We start from the raw sequence: 19,237 nt of genomic DNA, 5'->3' as shown, positions 1-19,237 counted from the left end.
AAAAAGGCATCTCTTAAAAAGTGGAAGTTAAATCCTAGTGAGGAAAATAAAAAGAGCTAAACTCTGGCAAACGAAGTGTAAAAATATAATTAGGAAGGCCAAAAAAGAATCTGAAGAACAGCTAGCCAATGACTCAAAAAGTAATAGCAGAAGCAGGAAGCCTGCTAAACAACCAGTGGGGCCATGGGCGCCAACTTATATGGGCTCGTGGAGCTAAAGCCCCAGGAATATTCAAAATCAGGGGCTCTGCTCCACCAATATTTGGAGCTAGGTTTTGCCCCTTTAAATCCCAGACGCGGCCGGGAATCAGAGGGCTCTGGGCTGCCGGCAGCAGCGGGGAGCCCAGAGCCCTTTAAATCTCAGCCGCGGCGGGGAATCAGAGGGCTCTGGGCTGCCTGCAACCGCGGGGAGCCCAGAGCCCTTTAAATCTCAGCCGCGGCTGGGAACCAGAAGGCTCTGGGCTGCCTGCAACCGCGGGGAGCCCAGAGCCCTTTAAATCTCAGCCGCGGCTGGGAATCGGAGGGCTCTGGGCTGCCCGCAGGGGCAGAGAGCCCAGAGCCCTTTGAATCCCAGCCGTGGCGGCTGGGATTTAAAGGGCTCAGGGCTCCCCGCGGCTGCCAGCAGCTCAGAGCCCTTTGAATCCCAGCCCCTGGCCGCTGATTGCCCCCTCCCCAGACCCATGCCCCAACTGCCCCCCAGGACCCTCACCCCCTATCTAAGCACCACTGGTCCTTGTCCCCCGTTACCCACTCCCGAGACAACTGCTCCTAACTGCCCCTTGGGACCCCAGCCCCTATCTAAGCCTCCCTTCTCCTTGTCCCCAACTGCCCCCTCCTGAGACCCCACCCAACTTTCCCCCAGGACCCCACCCCCTACCTGTCCCCTGATAAACCCCCTGGACTCCCATGCCTATCCAATTGCTGCCTGTCCCCTGACTGCCCCTCCGAACCTCTGCCCCATCCAATCCCCCCTGCTCCTTGTCCCTTGACTGGCCCCTGGAACCCCCTACCCCTTCTCCAACCTTGTAATCTTGTGGTACTGACGTGTTGTAGCTTCATTTTATATCGGCTTACAGGGCGGGAGTGGGGGGGGCACCACCATTTTGGGCCCCACCAAAAATTATACAAACCTGCCGCCTATGAGTGGGGCCACTGGACGATCGAGGTGCTAAAGGAGCACTCAAGGATAAGGCCATTGTGGAGAAACTAAATGAATTCTTTGCATCGGTCTTCGCGGTTGAGGACGTGAGGGAGATTTCCAAACCTGAGCCATTATTTTTAAGTGACAAATCTGAGGAACTGTCCCAGGCTGAGGAGTCATTAGAGTTGGTTTTGGAACAAAATTGATAAACTAAACAGTAATAAGTCACCAGGACCAGATGGTATTCACTCAAGAGTTCTGAAAGAACTCAAATGTGAAATTGCAGGACTACTAACTGTGGTCTGTAACCTATCATTTAAATCAGCTTCTGTACCAAATGACTGGAGGATAGCTAATGTCATGCCAATTTTTAAAAAGGGCTCCAGAGGTGACCTTGGCAATTACAGGCTGGTAAGCCTAACTTCAGTAGCAGGCAAACTGGTTGAAACTATAGTAAAGAACAAAATTGCCAGACACATAGATGAACATAATTTGTTGGGGAATAGTCAGCATGGTTTTTGTAAAGGGAAATCATACCTCACCAATCTACTAGAATTCTTTGAGGGAGTCAACAAGTATGTGGACAAGGAGGATCCAGTGGAGATAGTGTATTTAGATTTTCAGAAAGCCTTGACAAGGTAACTCACCAAAGGCTATTAAGAAATATAAGCAGTCCTGGGATAAGAGTGAAGGTCCTCTCATGAATTGGTATCTGGTTAAAAGATAGGAAACAAAGGGTAGGAATAAATGGTCAGTTTTCAGAATGGAGAGAGGTAAATAGTGATGTCCCCCAGGGGTCTGTATTGGTCCCAGGCCTATTCAACATATTCATAAATGATCTGAAAAAGGGGGTAAACAGTGGGAGATGGCAAAATTTGCAGATGATACAAAACTACTCAAGATAGTTAAGTCCCAAGCTACTGTAGAGCTACAAAAGGATCTCTCAAAACTGGGTGACTGGGCAACAAAATGGCAGATGAAATTCAGTGTTGATAAATGCAAAGTAATGCACATTGGAAAACATAATCCCAACTATACATATACAATGATGGGGTCTAAATTAGCTGTTACCACTCAAGAAAGAGATCTTGGAGTCATCGTGGATAGTTCTCTGAAAACATCCACTCAATCTTGAATAATGCATACAGATGTGGTCGCCCTATCTCAAAAAAGATATATTGGAATTGGAAAAGGTTCGGAAAAGGGCAACAAAATTATTAGGGGTATGGAACATCTGCCATACGAGGAGACATTAATAAGACTGGAACTTTTCAGCTTGAAAAAAAGACAACTAAGGGGGGGAATATGATAGAGGTCTATAAAATCATGACTGGTGTGGAGAAAGTAAATAAGGAAGTGTTATTTACTCCTTCTCATAACAGAAGAACTAGGGGTCACCAAATGAAATTAATAGGCAGCAGGTTTAAAACAAACAAAAGGAAGTATTTTTTCATACAATACATAGTCAACCTGTGGAACTCCTTGCCAGAGGATGTTGTGAAGGCCAAGACTACAAACAGGGTTCAAAAAAGAACTAGATACATTCATGGAGGAGGATAGGTCCATCAATGGCTACAGCCTGGATGTGCAGGGATGGTATCCCTAGCTTCTATTTACCAGAAGCTGGGAATGGGGGATAGGGGATGGATCACTTGATGATTGCCTGTTCTGTTCATTTGCTCTGGGGCACCGGGCATTGGACACGGTCGGAAGACAGGATACTGGGCTAGATGGACCTTTGGTCTGACCCACTATGGCTGTTCTTCTGTATTTCATCAGGCTGTTGGTGTAAGGCACTGAGTGTGTACTAGTGATGATAGCTATGGTACTATGTATGTATAGCATTTTCTATAATGAAGATCCTAAAATGCTTTGCAGGCTGATATAAGCTATATAGGAATCACTTTGCCCATGACTGGAACGAAACACAACAACAGGTTTTATATAGCCCACTAACATTTCTCCATAGTGTAACACAAGAAGTGAAGAAATAGCATGTCCAATTGAAACCACAGGGGGATGAAGTAGGTGGAATGCAATTAACCAACTGGAATTTTGCCAGAACCCTGGGGCTAAGAACACTCGGTGAGATTCTGGGCTGTGACATAAAAGGCTCCCCACAGAACTAACAGCTCAGGGAGAAGTGGCTAAGGCGGCTTTAATTCACCTTTGGGTCCTGACAACTCGGGCTCCTGCTTGGGCTGGATAGGATCACCACGGAGAGCCTGATTAAGATAACACAGCCTACCAATACCTTGGCTGCTCTATAAGCAGCAGTGCTGCTCTGAGCCTCTGCCCTGCTCTGGCACACACCTCCTGGTCCTAGTCCTGCCCCAACACATCCCCTATGCCAGAGCTTGTGACAAGATCCCTAGGAGGCAGCCTTACAGCTGTCTTCCACAGTGCATGAAGAGGCCAAAGCAGGCACAGGAGCTCACCCCTAGTCTTTTACCAGGAGTCACGGGATCCTAAAAGACCACTAATAGAGCACAGGTTTAAATTGCATCAAAAAGTTAACATCTGCAGCAGCACAGTAGCCCACAAATCACCATGCTGTGACATTCCTTCCATGCAGACCCAGAAGGAAGCATGCCACCTCCTACAGAGTCTGTGACCACCCAACCCTATTTAGTGGGTATCATCTGCTAAGATCACAGGCCAAAGTGGAATGGCTGGCGGCTATTACTATATATTAGCATTATAATCATTATAAGAGGTATCAGTTTAGAACTAATGATCTATATTCACACAACAACAACAGAAGTAGAATCTCTTGAGTACTACATGTTCCTCTTGATTTCTCCTCCCTTGGGAGGCAAAATGGGTGCATATACCACCACCAGAAGATGTACCAGGGAGGTGATATGGAGCCTGAGATGTGCAAAGCCAAGAAAACAACATGGAAAGGAACCTGAGAATTAAAAAGCTTGGCAGTAAGGAAAAAAAATCATATTAATGGAGTGGGTTTGTTTTCAGGGGCTTACTTCAGTGTAAAGAGAACAGGAGTACTTGTGGCACCTTAGAGACTAACAAATTTATTTGAGCATAAGCTTTTATGGGCTATAGCCCACTTCATCAGACCCATAGAATGGAACATATAGTAAGAAATATATATACAGAGAACATGAAAAGGTGGAAGTAGCCATACCAACTGTAAGAGGCTAATTAATTAAGATGAGATATTATCAGCAGGAAAAAAAAACCTTTTGTAGTGATACTCAAGATGGCCCATTTTAGACAGTTGACAAGAAGGTGTGAGGATACTTAACATGGGGAAATAGATTCAAAATGTGTAATGACCCAGCCACTCCCAGTCTCTATTCAAACCCAAGGTAATGGTATCTAGTTTGCATATTAATTCAAGCTCAGCAGTTTCTCATTGGAGTCTGTTTTTGAAGCTTTTCTGTTGCAAAATTGCCATCTTTAAGTCTGTTACTGAGAGGTTGAAGTGTTCTCCTACTGGTTTTTGAATGTTATGATTCCTGATGTCAGATTTCATGTTCTCTATATGTATATATATTTCTTACTATACGTTCCATTCTATGCATCTGAGGTAGCCCACAAAAGTTTATGTTGACATAAATTTGTTAGTCTCTAAGATGCCACAAGTACTCCTGTTCTTTTTGCAGATACAGACTAACATGCCTGCTACTCTGAAACCTGTCATTACTTCAGTGTGTGCACAGCTGATCACACAAGGCAGCCAGGTCAATGCAGAATCCTCTGCTAGAGGGTAATCAATGCTCTGTATTCACAGTTCTGGTGCTTATTGTAACAGCTTTGCAGACAGGATTAGAGCTTTTCTTGTGAACTTCACTGGTAGTTAATTCTGTGCTTTGGCCCTGAAAGGGAAGAAAGTTTGCCTTGCAGGTAGGGTGCAGAGAACAGGAAGGGCCTTATTTTAGAATGCTGGCTGTTGTAGGAAATGAGAATTCACCCATCAGATAATTATGGGTTTATATTTTGTTTTGATGGATTCTCTGCTGCTTTTGCACACAAGTTCAGCTTGCACCTCTAAGCGGATATCCACCAAAGTGGGAGAAAAATTGTAAGCTAAGATATAACCACCAGGACTCATTGAGCCTTTTTAAGAAAATGCAATAAACTAAGTCAGAAAGGCTGCTTCTAACATTGATAATGGGTGTATTTATAATACAGTCTATTATGAAAGCCATTTTTTTATGGACTGGCTCCTGGTGACCTCATAATTGATTAAAGCCATAGGGAGTTAGCAAAGGTAAAATTACAGTTTTCCTACTATATACAATATGATGCAATATTATAAATGGGTAAAGCAGAGGTGGGCAAACTACAGCTCACGAGCCAGATCTGGCGTGCAAGCTGTTTTAAGCCTGCCCCCAAGCACCCGCTGGGGAGTGGGGTCTGGAGCTTGCCCCGCTCCGGCGCTCCAGCCACAGCACTGGGTCGGGGGGTGGGGGTGGGAGGTGCATCATGTGGCTTGGCCCTGCTCTGGTTTTCCAGCTGGGGCGCTGGGTTGGGGAGCGTAGGAGGGGAGCGCACCATGTGGCTCCCAGAAGCTGTGACATGGCCCCGCTCCGGCTTCTACATGCCCCAATGTCCCCCTGTGGCGTTCCAATGGGAGCTGCAGGGGCAGTGCCTGCGGATGGGGCAGCGTGCAGAGCTGCCTGGCCGCACTTCCGCGTAGGAGCCAGAGAAGGGACATGCCACTGCTTCCGGGAGATGCTTGAGGTAAGTGCCGCTCGGAGCCTGCACCCCTGAGCTTCTCCCCATGCCCAACCCCCTGCCCCAGCCCTGATCCACCTCCTGCTCTCCAAACCCCTCGATCCCAGCCAGGAGCCCCCTCCTGCACCCGAAACCGCTCATCCTCAGCCCCACCCGAGAGCCTGCACCCCCAACCAGAGCCCTCACCCCCTCCTGTACCCCAACCCCAATGTTGTGAGCATTCATGGCCTGCCATACAATTTCTATTCCCCGATGTGGCCCACAAGCCAAAAAGTTTGCCCACCCCTGGGGTAGAGTCTAGCTTTTCCATGATGTTTGTGTCCTCTGATGCAGAAGGACAGTAATGCTAATCCAGAGTTCTAATATACGACTTAAATGTGGTTCCCAATGAACCCAAGATTATAACTCATAAATATGGTGTGCATACTGTGCAAGCAATAACTTGGACGCTCCAAACATATGCATCCCTACATACCAGTATAGTTATGCAGAAGATAACTCATTTAACTGTAACCCCTAAATTCAATGGAGGAAAAGAGTTCACAAATGTCCTGAATTGGTTTTTAAGGGACACACTGTGCTCATAAAAACAAGACCATGGCTGTATCTAAATGCCTGTCATTTCATGTTTTGTTAAAAAAAAAAAAAAGTCAATTATTTTAACAAGTGCTCATTAATAACATAAATCACTAAAATGTTTTTTGTATGTCACAGTAGTTAATACATATATTAAGCCTATATTTATTACTTCTGTTGTGAATTTTGCCACTGACTTCAACAGAATCTGGGTCAGACCCAGTGCCAGCACTATTCTCACTTTGTACATTTATAGTTAAAAAAAGTATCAACAATAACTTTAAACGTGTTCCTGCTGGAAGTGCCGGAAGGCAGATGGGCTTGTGTCTATGGAAGGAATTCAGGCCCTGATTCAGCAAAGCACTTCAGCACGTGCTTTAAATCCCATTGACTTCGGTGGGACTTAGGCATGTGCTTAAGTGTTTTGCTGAACCTGGGGCTACAGTAACCAGTGTGAAAAAAGTTGCAGCTTTTTCTTATTCTATCCTCTTATAGAGGATGGGGTTGGGGTAAGAGAAAACAGCACATTTTTTCATAAATATAAATTAGTTCTCAAGTGCCCTCTGCTTGTGTGGTGCCCAATGAACACACCAACTCCTCACTGTTTACCTTTACCTACAATCTTTGCCCCAGGAAATCAATGCAAAAATAGTCCTGTGAGGTTCACCGAGCCAGCTCACACTGTTCAGGACTGAATTTGGTACACAGAATCACTGAAATTTGAGATGGAAAAAATGTTAGGTTATCTAGTCATTTCCTTACCAGCACAAGATCATACCTCACTGTGTGTTTTTGGATGCTTTGTCCAGTCTAGTTTAAAGAATTCAGCAATGAAGATTCTATACTTCCCACAGGAGATTATTCCTCGGTCTAATAGAGTTGGCCATTAAGAATGTTTTAAACAGATGTTGATTCTGTTTTCCTTTGCACAGTTTCATCCCATCTCCCCTACTGGTGCCCCATTATGTTACACTAAACAGTCTCTCAGCAATTTACACACTGAAAATTGGAGTTTTATATCCTCTTTCTCTGTCATTTAGCCATGCTAAACACCTTTAATTCCTTTAATCTCTTTTCCTTCAACGCTTTTAACCATTTTTGTTGCACTTCACTGAATTCCCTCCAGTGCTTTGTCCCTCTATTATCCTCCTTTCTGAACTTCCCCAGTTCCCAGTGCCATCGATATCCATAACTGATTACATCAACTACAGCACAATGTTTGAGCATTACTTAAAGGCGTTTGATAGCCTCATTTCATCAAGATGATTTTAACAAAATCAACATCAGGACATTACATATGATTAACTAGAAAGGCCCCCTGTACTGGGCTATCTCAATTATTCCTAGCAGGGACCAATACTTACACAAGTAATAGACACACAGATTCACCGTCTCCTTACCCCACCATGCACTTGAGTAATAAAAAGCACATTCTTCATGTACCACACTGGAAATGCTTGAGCTTACTAGTTGCCTTTCCCTTCCTGCCCTGAGCTGGGCACTAATTGTAACTGGCTTTTCCTTTGAATCAGTGTCAAGAGTCCAATTTCTGACAATGGTTGACAGACATCAGCCTCTATGTTACGGCTGCCACAGAGGGCTAAAATTGGCAACACCTCAATCTTAATCTCAGTTATAGTAACCTCAACCCTCTTGAAGTGCTGTTCTGTGGATCACTGCCTCACTATAGGCTCTGCTACGCTTTGTATATGGGAGCAGCCCCCAAGGTTTACAGACCATTCAGCTTCATTTGTTGAGCAAGCTGCTTTACTTTGTGCTTTCTAATCACATCCATCTGGCTTTAGGACAAAACGTGTCATAATCCATTCCCCACAACCTGAATTCTCTCAGAGAAAGTTAATTATGTTGCTGAAAAGTCCCCAAAGAGGTTAATTAAAGCTATTTATTTTGGGAGGAATGTAATAGTAATCAATACAAAGGGAAAAAATTACTCACTAAAGTAAGGATGTTTGTGCTTCACAATCAGCTGGATAGTTAGTGAGGATAATATATAACACAGCACTGAGAGACTAAGGGTTTGTCTACACTTAAAACTCTACAGCTGCAAGGCTGCATCTGTGTCACTGCTGTGCTTCAGGGTAGACACTACTCACTACAGTGATGGGAAGGGTTCTCCTTCCATTGTAGTAAATCAACTTCCCCCAGAGCTAGTAACTAGATTAATGGAAGAATTCTTCCATCAACCTAGCACTGTCTACACTGGAGGTTAGGTCGGCATACCTACGTCTCACAGGGCTGTGAAAATCCACACCCCTGAGAGATGTAGTTATGTTGACCTAACCCCCGGTGTAGACAGCACTAGCTTAATGGAAGAATTCTTTCATTGACCTAGCCACCACTTCTCGGGGAGGTGGATTAACCAGGGCCGGTGCAAGGATGTTTTGTGCCCTAGGCGAAACTTCCACCTTGCACTCCCCCCCGCACTCCCGCCCTGAGGTGCCCCCCCTGCGGCAGCTCCCCCCCTCCGCCTTGAGGCGCCCCCCCGCAGCAGCTACCCCACTCCGCCCTGAGGCGCCCCCCTTGCAGCAGCTCCCTACCCCCCACCCTCCACCCTGAGGCACTCTCCCCACCCCAGCTCACCCCTGCTCCGCGCAAGAGCACGAGCAGCCCGAGCATGCAGTGGCTGCTTCACTTCTCCCGCCTCCCAGGCTTGCGGCGCCTAAGCTGATTGGCGCCGCAAGCCTGGGAGGCGGGAGAAGTGAAGCAGCCACGGCGTGCTCGGGGAGGAGGCGGGGCAGGGGTGAGCTGGAGCGGGCAGTTCCCCTGCATGCCGCCCCCACCCCCTTACTTGCTGCAGGCGACTCTCCCCGCGCTCCCCTGCCCCAGCTCCCTCCGCCTAAATGCCGGCAGCGACCGGGGCAGCCGAAGATCCAGCCACCGCAGTCGCTGCCGAAGAAAATGGCGCCCCCCAAATTCCAGCACCCTAGGTCGCCTAAGTGGTTGCACTGGCCCTGGGATTAACAACAGCAAAGGGAAAACCCCACTCATTGATGTAGGTAGTGTCTACACTGTAGTGCTACAGTGGCATAGCTTCAGCTATAGCATTTTAAGTGTAGACATACTCCCTGTGCCTCAGGAGATTAGATACTGGATTATGAGCATCCAGGCTAAACTAGTTATTATGAAAGGGTAAACTAATTATACTCTGGCTTTTCTCTCCACTTTTTAGGTTTTATTTCTTTTTTTCATATACAAAAATGGATTCATTTTGCCAAAATAAATAAATAAATAAATAAATCCATCCATCCATCATTGGTAATACACTTGGGCCCCTTTTTGTGAAAACTAGGCCATTTCTGACAGACCATGGGCAAGATTCCAAGCAAAATGGAAGTTCTCAGCACACGTGTCAAAAATCAAAATATATATATTCGGGTTTTTTCCATTTTTTTATATAATAGCCATTTTGTTGAATTGGAAAAGCTAAATTTGAGGGGATATGAAATTGCCAGAAATGAAGTGGCAAATATTCTTGTGTGAAATTCCACAGTGACATTTTCATTAGCTTTGCACAGCTCTGCTTTCACTTCTAAACTGCTAGTTCAAATTCAACTCATATTAGTGCAGTCTGAAAGTCTGAGGTTTCCATCTGATGGTTGTTTGGGCACCTATGTGAAATGACTCATGGTCTCACCCCTTATTTCCCACAGTACAAGTTTCCACATCACAAAACCCCCATTCTTTATTATTATTTAGATTGTGGTAGTGCCTACACTATGGTAGGTATCTTGCAAACACAGAAAAACAGCTTACAATTTGTCCTGCAATTAGCACTCTTGCAGAGCCCCACTGAATTCAGCTAGGCTTCTCATAGGCACAGCAATTTTCCTTAATAGATATAAATTCAGAATCCGGGCCTAGAAAGGCAAAGATAGACAAAAGGTGGGGGAAGGGATGGAAGATATAAGCAAAGGTGATTAGAGCAATTAAAGGCACCCATTTTGTTAGTTCTATTCATTTTGTGCATGGTCTGGTGGGTGAGTGGGGGAGGGAGGAGTTAATATTACTTTTCTATCACAACTGACCTGAAAAAGCTAGATCATTTCTATGGACAAGGAGCAACGAACAGGTTGCTCTATATCTTATCTTTCTGAAGTGTCCTCACCACCAGATAAGTTGACATCCTTTCAAGTTAGCAATATAGGATTGTAGGTTATGCACAGGCAGAAGATTGGAGAGCTTGTGAGCACGTGTCAGTCCTTAGCTACTAGTAGGAATTAGCCTCTTTGCACCATGGCTCCACATTGTGATGGATGGTTATGGTTGTGCACAGACTAATCACTACTGTTTACCCCTCTGCTGCCTTCTTAGCTGCTTCTATGAAGGTCCTGATCTATCCTTCCAAGTCTCCTGTAAATAACTGCCCCTAGGGTGCAATGGGTCAACAGGTCAACAAAATAGCTGGGAAGATAAAGGGCTTCCTGGGTGTCCAAGATCCCCTGACGTGCAGTAATACAACTACCAGCTGATCAAACAGCCACATCTCACTGAAGGCTAGAAACAGTGGTGGAAGCCGGCAGCTTGTGGCAAGCCTGTTGTCTCAACTTCTGTCGGCCCCTCCCCACCGCCAGGGCTTGAATTACTGGGGCTGGAGAGCTGGGAGGCTCTAAGGAATCATGCTTTTTACTGTTCGCTGGACTTTTGGCCTTGCTTTTCACTCCTTTTGTGCTCTGAGTTGAAACCCTTTATAGCTTCTTCTCCCTTTGTTTAGGTGTCAGAGAGACAGACTGAGCAGTCAGAATGAAATGAAAGGCGAGCAGATCAGCCTGCAGTACCCTCTGCTTTTGCTGGGCATGTGGGATCTCCTCCGAGGAAGCGTTCAGAGAGATTCAGTCAAAATTAGGAAAGCTGCTGGGAGCTATAAGAGACAAAGGAGATGACTTTAGATTAGAGGCCACAGTTCAATGCTATAGAACATGGCAACTAGGTCACAGGTCAAAAGAGATGCTGTGCATTACCTTATTGGGGATGCCAGCAGGGATTCCCCATTGTGAACAGTTTAGAATGAATGCAAGATTTAGTAGTTAAAGTTTGGAATAACAACGCTTTGCTGTTACGTAGTCAGCTGCCAACCTCCCAATGCTTCACTGACAGTGAGTCTCAACAATTCTGTCAGGTAGGCAAATACCTCGCTGTTCAACAGATGGGGAAACTGGGAAATAAGGAGAAGTGAAGGGTATGACTACACTGTAATTAGACACCCACGGCTGGCCCATGCCAGCTGACTCAGGCTCTCAGGGCTCGGGCTAAAGGGCTGTTTAACTGCTGTGTAGCCCAAGCTCTGGGACCATCCCACACCCAGGGTCCTAGAGCCTGGGATCCAGCCCAAGCCCAAGAACCCATACAACAATTAAACAGCCCCATGAGCCCAAGTCAGCTGGCACAGGCCATCCACAGGTTTTTAACTGCAATGTAGACATACTCTAAGTGACTTGCCTAAAGTCACACAGCCAGTCAGAGCTGGGAACAGAATCCCAAATTCTTGCTCTTGGTCTAACCAACAGACCACTCTGAAAGGAGGAAAATAATTCTTCATGTTATACATGAGTGAGAAAGCAAAGAGTGCCAAATTAAAGCTAAAGGAAGAAATTAGCTCAGATAGTAGGAAAGCCTTTCTTTCTGTTTCCAAGGATGATTTGCAAGTGGAGCAATTTCCTTCTTAAGGCAATTATGGCAAAATCTTTAATGGGAAGTAGTTAGCGGAAGTGACTTAAAACAGAGTGGTGTGCCTTAAAAGCTTTTTAACCTAAGATAAATAGATATGGTTACCTCAGTATCTTCAGTATGCCCTTCTATAGCACTTCCCTATATTTACTATAGGAAATACCTTGAATACTACAGTTATCTGACTGCAAATACTTACTTAGTTATCTAAGGTAATTGGAACATTTTAAGGGCTGCCAATGTAGTAAATAGTTTACGCAGTTTAGGAAAATAATATAGGGTCCTCCCTTCCAGAGGCAGTGGCCTGGACCAGGTGCTCTGAGAGATCCAATCCTATAACTTTGAGGCTATTCACTTAAAAAGTGCTGTTTGAAGATTTAGCCAAGTTTTTATTGAGGATTGCACAGAGAAATACTTGCTATATCCCCCCCCCCTTATATTCATGTGCTGCTTTGAAAAATTAATGACAGGACTCAACTACTTTTGGAGGAGATACAATTGCAATTAGTTTTGAGAGTTTTCCATTTTAAGAGTCATCACATAGCGTGCCTCCTCAAACTCCCCCACTGACAGAAATATAGACTTCTGGCAAGAGACCAGAGAATGCAATTGCTGTCATGAATAGAGTTGCAGCTAAGTAAAACTGGGAACTGGAAATACAGCATCCTCAGCAATGAGCTTAAGAATCATATCTGATTTTACTTGCAACTGGCTGTTGTACACATAATTAGACTTTGGATGCAAGTCAATAACACCAGGGGGAGGACAACCAAACAGTGCTTTGACTGCATACAGAAGAGTTTTGAAAATCTGATAAACTGTTCACTGAATCTCATTGGATGACTAATCAATTGATAACTAATCACTGAAACAAACTGATAGCAGAATCGTTGACAAATTTAGATTCCACAGTGGCAGGGATCTCCTTGTTCTCATTGTGCTCTAAACTTGGATTGAAAATTCCTCTCTTTTGTTTTCAAACATGTATCAACACAACATGCAGAGTTGTTCTAAGGGATACCAGATTACTTTAAAAAAAATTGTTTTATGTTGATGAATAAATGGCATTCCTATGTGGAGTTTATAATAATTATTGATTTTCATATTTTAAAACAGGTATTCGGATGACTGTGTCCATATGCTATTGAAAATCAAATGTCTTTTGTGTGCACATTAATTTTTTAAAAATTCATTTATAAAGTATTCTATTTACGATGTACTACAATAAGAGTATATACAGAAACAATTATTTATTAAAGTACCAGCAGTGAGTTACATATTTTAGACAAAAGAAGAAAAATCCCTGCCCTGAAGAGTTTACAAATTAATAATAATCATCCTTAGCTTTTATATAGCACTTTTCATCAGTGGATCTCAAAGTGGTTTAGAAAGGAGATCAGTATCATCTCCATTTTACAGCTGGGGAAACTGAGGTACGGAGAAGTGAAGTGGCTTGTTCAGGGCAACAAAGACAAATTAGATAAAGTTGAAACATATCAAAAGGAAGGGGAATGGGTAGTGTTATTTCATATTCACACACACACACACACCTTTACAACTTGCTAAGTATGAAATTTGCCTCTCTGTGACAGCTGCTACAGGGCCCATGACCCACTTATGTCCTATTTATCACCTGAGATTTTAGTCATGTGTAGGTAGACCAGATCAGGACTTTTCTGTCAGAATGATTTTTCAATGGAAAATGCAGCTTTTGAAAAATTGAGATTTTCTGTGGAAAAAACCTAAATTTCATGAAAAATCATGATTTATCTTCTGCTCTGCAACTAGACCTCCCCAAAGGAAAATGTGCCATGTAACCAATGAAAGGATACTGATTCAGAGTTTTCCTAATGAAGAATGCAGCTGGATGTAAACAAATAGCCACATTTCTATTTAATTTTTTGTCATTAAACTCCTGTAGCAAACCAATGGAACTGAATAGGAATTAAGGGCCTGATCCAACAATGGAAAGACTCCTGTTAACTTCAGCAGACTTTGGATCAGGCCCTAAATGCTTCATTTTGATAGATGATATAACGTTGATGGTCCATATGTGTTCCCATTTATCCCTGGCCAGATCACACAGATGAGATTACTTTTCTACTGGGCTTGATGCAGGAGTAAATGCATGAAATTTGATGGGCTGTGATATACAGGAGGTTGGCCTAGATAATCAAATAGTCCCTTCTGGCTTTCAGTTTTATGTATCTATGAATTAACACTTCACATGTACACAATGGAGAAGAGGCATAAACAAAAAAAGAATCTTCTTGGGGACTAGCCATAATCTTGGTCCTAGAACTTATGGACTGGGTGACCCCTATTCTAGTTGTGCTAGATATGCTACAGGAGGTGATAAAAGGTAAGACAGACCCTAACAACCCACCAGACCTAGGTCAGCATGCTGAGGGATGTAAGGGAAGTAAAGTGTGTGACATATCATCATCCAAACTTTGTTTCAACATATTACTACTACTAATTGACCACACCATGATGACTGGAGTCCATCCTGTTCATTTACCACTCTGCCCATAAAATATCTTAATTTCTTGCACATCTACCCTCAGTTTTAATCCCATGTCGCCACTGTTCTTTCAAATGATAAATCAGTGACCTACTAGTTTTTGCTCTCAGGCCCTGTTTTCAGTTTCTGCCATATTAGTTCTGTTGTTGTGATCATTTCTCCAGAAATATACGCAGCAGCAATAATCAATGTCCATACTCCCTTTTACAAATATTGCACCAGGCAATAGTCAGAAGGGAGATTTCTACACAGGCTCCTGAGATCATATTCTTGGGCTATGTCTACATTACTCATCTTCTAGCGACACAGCTGTGCTGCTACAGCCATGCTGCTAAAAGATGCGCAGTGTAGCTGCTCTTTGTCGGCAGCAGAGAGCTCTCCTGCTGACAAAAAAAATCCACCCCAACGAGAGGCAGTAGCTTTGTCGGCGGGAGTGTTCTCTCGCTGACAAAGTGTTGTTCACACCGGCATTTTTCGTCGGTAAAACTTTTGTCGTTTGGGGTGTGGTTTTTTTACACCCCTCTTAATGCCAAAAGTTTAAAGTGCAGTGTAGACGAAGCTTTAGTCTCTTTAAAATGTAAGACATGAAGAGATTTGTACATAATGAGTTAGCATGTCTGCTGTTGACTACAATAGTCAGATGAAATATGGCTGATTGAAATAATCACCCATACTTGAAACAAATTTTAATGGAACCTTTTTTTAATATTTGAGACAGAGTACATCTGGAGTGGCTAATTTCCCTTCTCTCCATCCCTTCTATCAATTTCTGACGTGCCTGCACTTTCTGGTTTTGTCTGATACTAGTTGCAGAGGCAGAAAAGTATCCGGGAAGAGGTTATTCTTATCTTATTTCTGATCCACTTAGAACCTGAAAGTAATCGAGTTCTCACAAGAGAGTCTGTAGTTGGGAGATTTAGGGCTTGTTTACACAGTGTGTTAATCCACACTAGAGGGGTGTGAATTCGAATGTGCAGCAGGACATCACACATTAATTGGCCCATGAGGACCATGCTGGTGTGGACTAAAAGTTCCCTAGTGCACTTTAATGTAGTTCTGTTTCAAACAGTACTATGTTAATGCGCACTGGTATTAACATGCCATAACATTAACACGCTATCAGGCTCAAGATAGGCCAGTTAGTGCGCATCATGCTGGTGCGAACTAGAATTTACACCCCACTGGTATGGACTAGACAAACCCTCACAGCCCAACAAGATTTGAATACATTTGGATAAGTTTTCCATACCAAACATCTGCACTTTGTGAGATTCACTGTCACTAGTAATCAGATGTTTTGTGCTTCTCTCTCCCATCCCTCATCAGTTTTCTTCTCTTTTCTCTTGTCTTAGCAGCAGGAAATCTGGAATCAGAGAGCTATAATTACCAAATGGTCAGTTTATGTCACCAGAGGCCTACTAGCTTGTATGATAGACGGGTTATGTAATTTACATGTCATTTTGAAGCAAGCAGCTGCAGAATGTTTCTGAAACAGGAGACACAGCACTAAAAGTGACACATTGAGGGAGCGATCTTTGAAACCACGGATGAATAGAGCAAGATCTAGGAACAGTTGTTTGTCAGAACACACATCAAACTTTTCATCACTCTAGTGAGACACAGAGACAGACACAGACTACTAGTTAGAGCAGAGAGCTGGGTGCCAGGGACTCCTAAATTCTAATCTCGGTTTCGACACTGACTTCTGCTGTAATAAAACATTTAACCTTTACCGGTACAAAGAGATAGGTAGACAACAAAAAATGGTTAGCACCATGGAAAGTCTTCCATAAATATGGGGATAATACTTAGCTATTAAACAGAGTTGCTGGGGATGACTACCCATAATGCATTTTTAAGATGAAGAGCACTGTGTAAATGTTAGATATTATCCAGCTTACCTTCCCTTTCGAAAGGATTCTACAGTAGTTGCACAAAATATCGCTGCTTTATGTTAATTGTTAATACAGCACTACTGCAGGATTTAATACTTCAGTTAAAAAAAACAACACAACATTTGTGTGTGGAAGAGTTTGGGCTTTTTAGTTGTATTTAGCATTAGCATTTGGCATAGGCATAGGCATAGTTCTCACAGTTCTATGCTAGAGTTTGATATATCTGGAAAACTGCAGAAGAGAATTGAAGAAATGATCTGTATAGTACTGACTACAATTCTCCTACTTGTTATGTGAAGATAAATTAGCAAGGGATTTTAGTAAATGCTCTTTCCCTTTGTCTTGTCACCAAAATAAGATCAATGGGACAAAGTCAAAATTAATAGTAGAAAAACATCAAATTTCTTTTGTGGTCAATATTTACCCAGTGAAACAGAACCATAAAGTACCCCTTAGAAAAAGTTACTGATTTGTGGTTCAGCCATTTGTGACTGTAAAAAGCGACTCCTAAATCTCCACTGAGATTTTTCTGGTGTCTTCCTAACTGCAAGGATGATAATTTACTATTTGTACTGTGGTAGCATGTGCCTGGAGGCCATTGTATTAGGCATTGTACAATAAGAACAAAAAGACCGTCCCTGTCCAAAAGAGTATACCATCTACATTTAGGACAACAGTTAGGTACAACAGGCAGGTTGGAGCACATGAAAACAGTTTCCCATCCCAACAAAAAAAGTAAACCAAGCAGCAACTTGCATGCCTATATTGGAAAACTTTGTTTTTCATCATGCCCCCAGATTGACTTGTGATTAACAATTTGTGCTGCAGAATGATACATGTATTGATTTAAGAGATCTTCCAGCTGCAAGTACTTTAAAGGCACAGATTTTTAAAACTGTCTCTCATTACACTGGCTCTGTGCCGCCTAGGGATTTCCCCTGTGCTGGAAGATTTACCAGATGGTCCAATACATTGGCTTTATGACCTCTGTGTGCCAGAAGAGCAGTACAAAGGGGCCACTACATAATGCAGAATCAGGCTCACTGTCTACATTTTGCTCTAAAAAGTAGTCAGTTTATTCTCAGGATTAGTTGTTGTGAATGAACTGTTACTCTAACCAGGTCCTAAACAAATAATCTGTTAAATAATAAAACAACCAGACAGTCAAAATATTATAAAAATAAAGTTAAACATGACATACACTTAATTATTATAATCAATTACTTTAACAAACCTGTCCATCGTGGTCCCACTACTGAGTCAGTCAGAAACAGAGGCCCCATCCATGAAGATATTAGTGGCATTATTCATGTATTGAGGATGAGAACAAGGATTCCATCTGTCACCATCACCTCATTCGTCTGCTGTCTATTACCCTAGGCAGTGGACATGCTGTTAGCATCTACCCTGGAGGGATATGCATCAACAATATAATATGAATATTCTGCTTGGAAACTATATCATAGACATTCAAGTTAAAAACCATGTTATATCAGGAATCCAGAAATGGGTGAATCTGAATGATGTTGGCTGGCAACACAATTCCTACAGCATCTCTAGCTGATACTAGATAGGACAGAAAGAGGGAAATTGCATACATAGACAGGAGGTAGCCTTAGAAGTCCAAATTTACTGCTTAGTTTCAGTCTGCTGGGATTGGTTCTGGGATTCTTAGAATAAGGCCAGGAGGGACTAATATGATCATCTACCCAGATCTCCTGCATTAGCCCGGCCATAGTATCTCACCCATTAATTCCTGCGGCAAGCCCATAACTTCTGTTTGAGCTAGAATGTATCTTTTAGAAAGACATCTAGTCTGGATTTAAAAGCCTTTAGGTGATGAAAAATCCATCATAACCCTAGGTAAGTTGTTCCAATTGTTAATTGCTGTCACCGTTAAAAATCTGAACTTTGTCTCTAGTCTGAATTTGTCTAGATTCAGCTTCCAGTCACTGGATTTTGTTATGCCATTGTCTGCTACCATGAGAAAAGTTCTCCCCATATAGGTATTCGTAGACTGTTTTGTGTTTTCTAAAATATCTGTAAATTTTACAAGTGAGTCTCTGAGTGACTCTTGTGTTTTTATTTCCATATCTCATCCCAAAGCTAATGACATTAATTGGTGTTCCAAGTATTTCAAAATCAAAGCCACTTTAGCTCTCAACAATAATCTCTGTTTAAATAGCACCTATATGTATACACATCACATAGTTAGATGGTAATTCCCATTTCCTAGTGTCTCAACACCATAAAAAAAAGAAATTCAAAGGAATAACTATTTTATTATGCTAAAGTTTAATATAACAGCCAAAGAACTAATTAGTTTCTGTTTTAGCATTATGCCTGTTATTCAGTCATAATCTGCTTCTAAATCTTGAGAATCTTCCTAAAATACAAGAGTGTGAATAAATTGTGTAATAAATATTCTCACTGAACAAAAAAAGGCCACTTCAGTTAATACAGTCATCAACACCATGAGGTCACCAATCAGACTTCCAACAAACGAGGGTTGTTGTTTTTTTAATCTCTCTCTCTCTCTCTCTCTCTCTCATTACCAATTTACAAACAAATTCAAACCCAATTAGTTTCAGGACACTAGACTCATAAATACATAGCTACTTCTCAAATTCTCCACTAATTAGCAAAATGTTGCTGATTTCAAAAGCTCCATTTGTTTTAATGAAAAAGACCTTCAGTTTATGGTACTATGATG

The 19,237-nt window shown here is 42.7% G+C and overlaps 1 long non-coding RNA gene across 3 annotated transcripts in view; it reads right to left on the bottom strand.

Moving 5' to 3' along the window:
- Nucleotides 1-10,121: 10,121 nt before the first annotated feature.
- The window catches only part of LOC120401577, a 72,425-nt gene continuing 63,309 nt past the window's right edge, over nucleotides 10,122-19,237 (bottom strand). For 2 of the 3 annotated variants that reach the window (XR_005596561.1, XR_005596559.1), the window contains 2 exons: nucleotides 17,759-17,931; nucleotides 14,127-15,992 (listed from right to left, as the gene is read on the bottom strand). This is a non-coding gene — a long non-coding RNA (uncharacterized LOC120401577). Of the gene's footprint in view, nucleotides 10,299-14,126; nucleotides 15,993-17,758; nucleotides 17,932-19,237 lie in introns of those variants that run through there. The other variant, XR_005596560.1, reaches the window with a different exon arrangement.

This window comes from Mauremys reevesii, linkage group 3 (genome assembly GCF_016161935.1).
Source record: "Mauremys reevesii isolate NIE-2019 linkage group 3, ASM1616193v1, whole genome shotgun sequence".
Taxonomy (NCBI): Eukaryota; Metazoa; Chordata; order Testudines; family Geoemydidae; genus Mauremys; species Mauremys reevesii.
The sequence above is the reverse complement of the archived record's forward strand: the minus strand, read 5'-3'. Positions and strand labels throughout refer to the sequence as shown.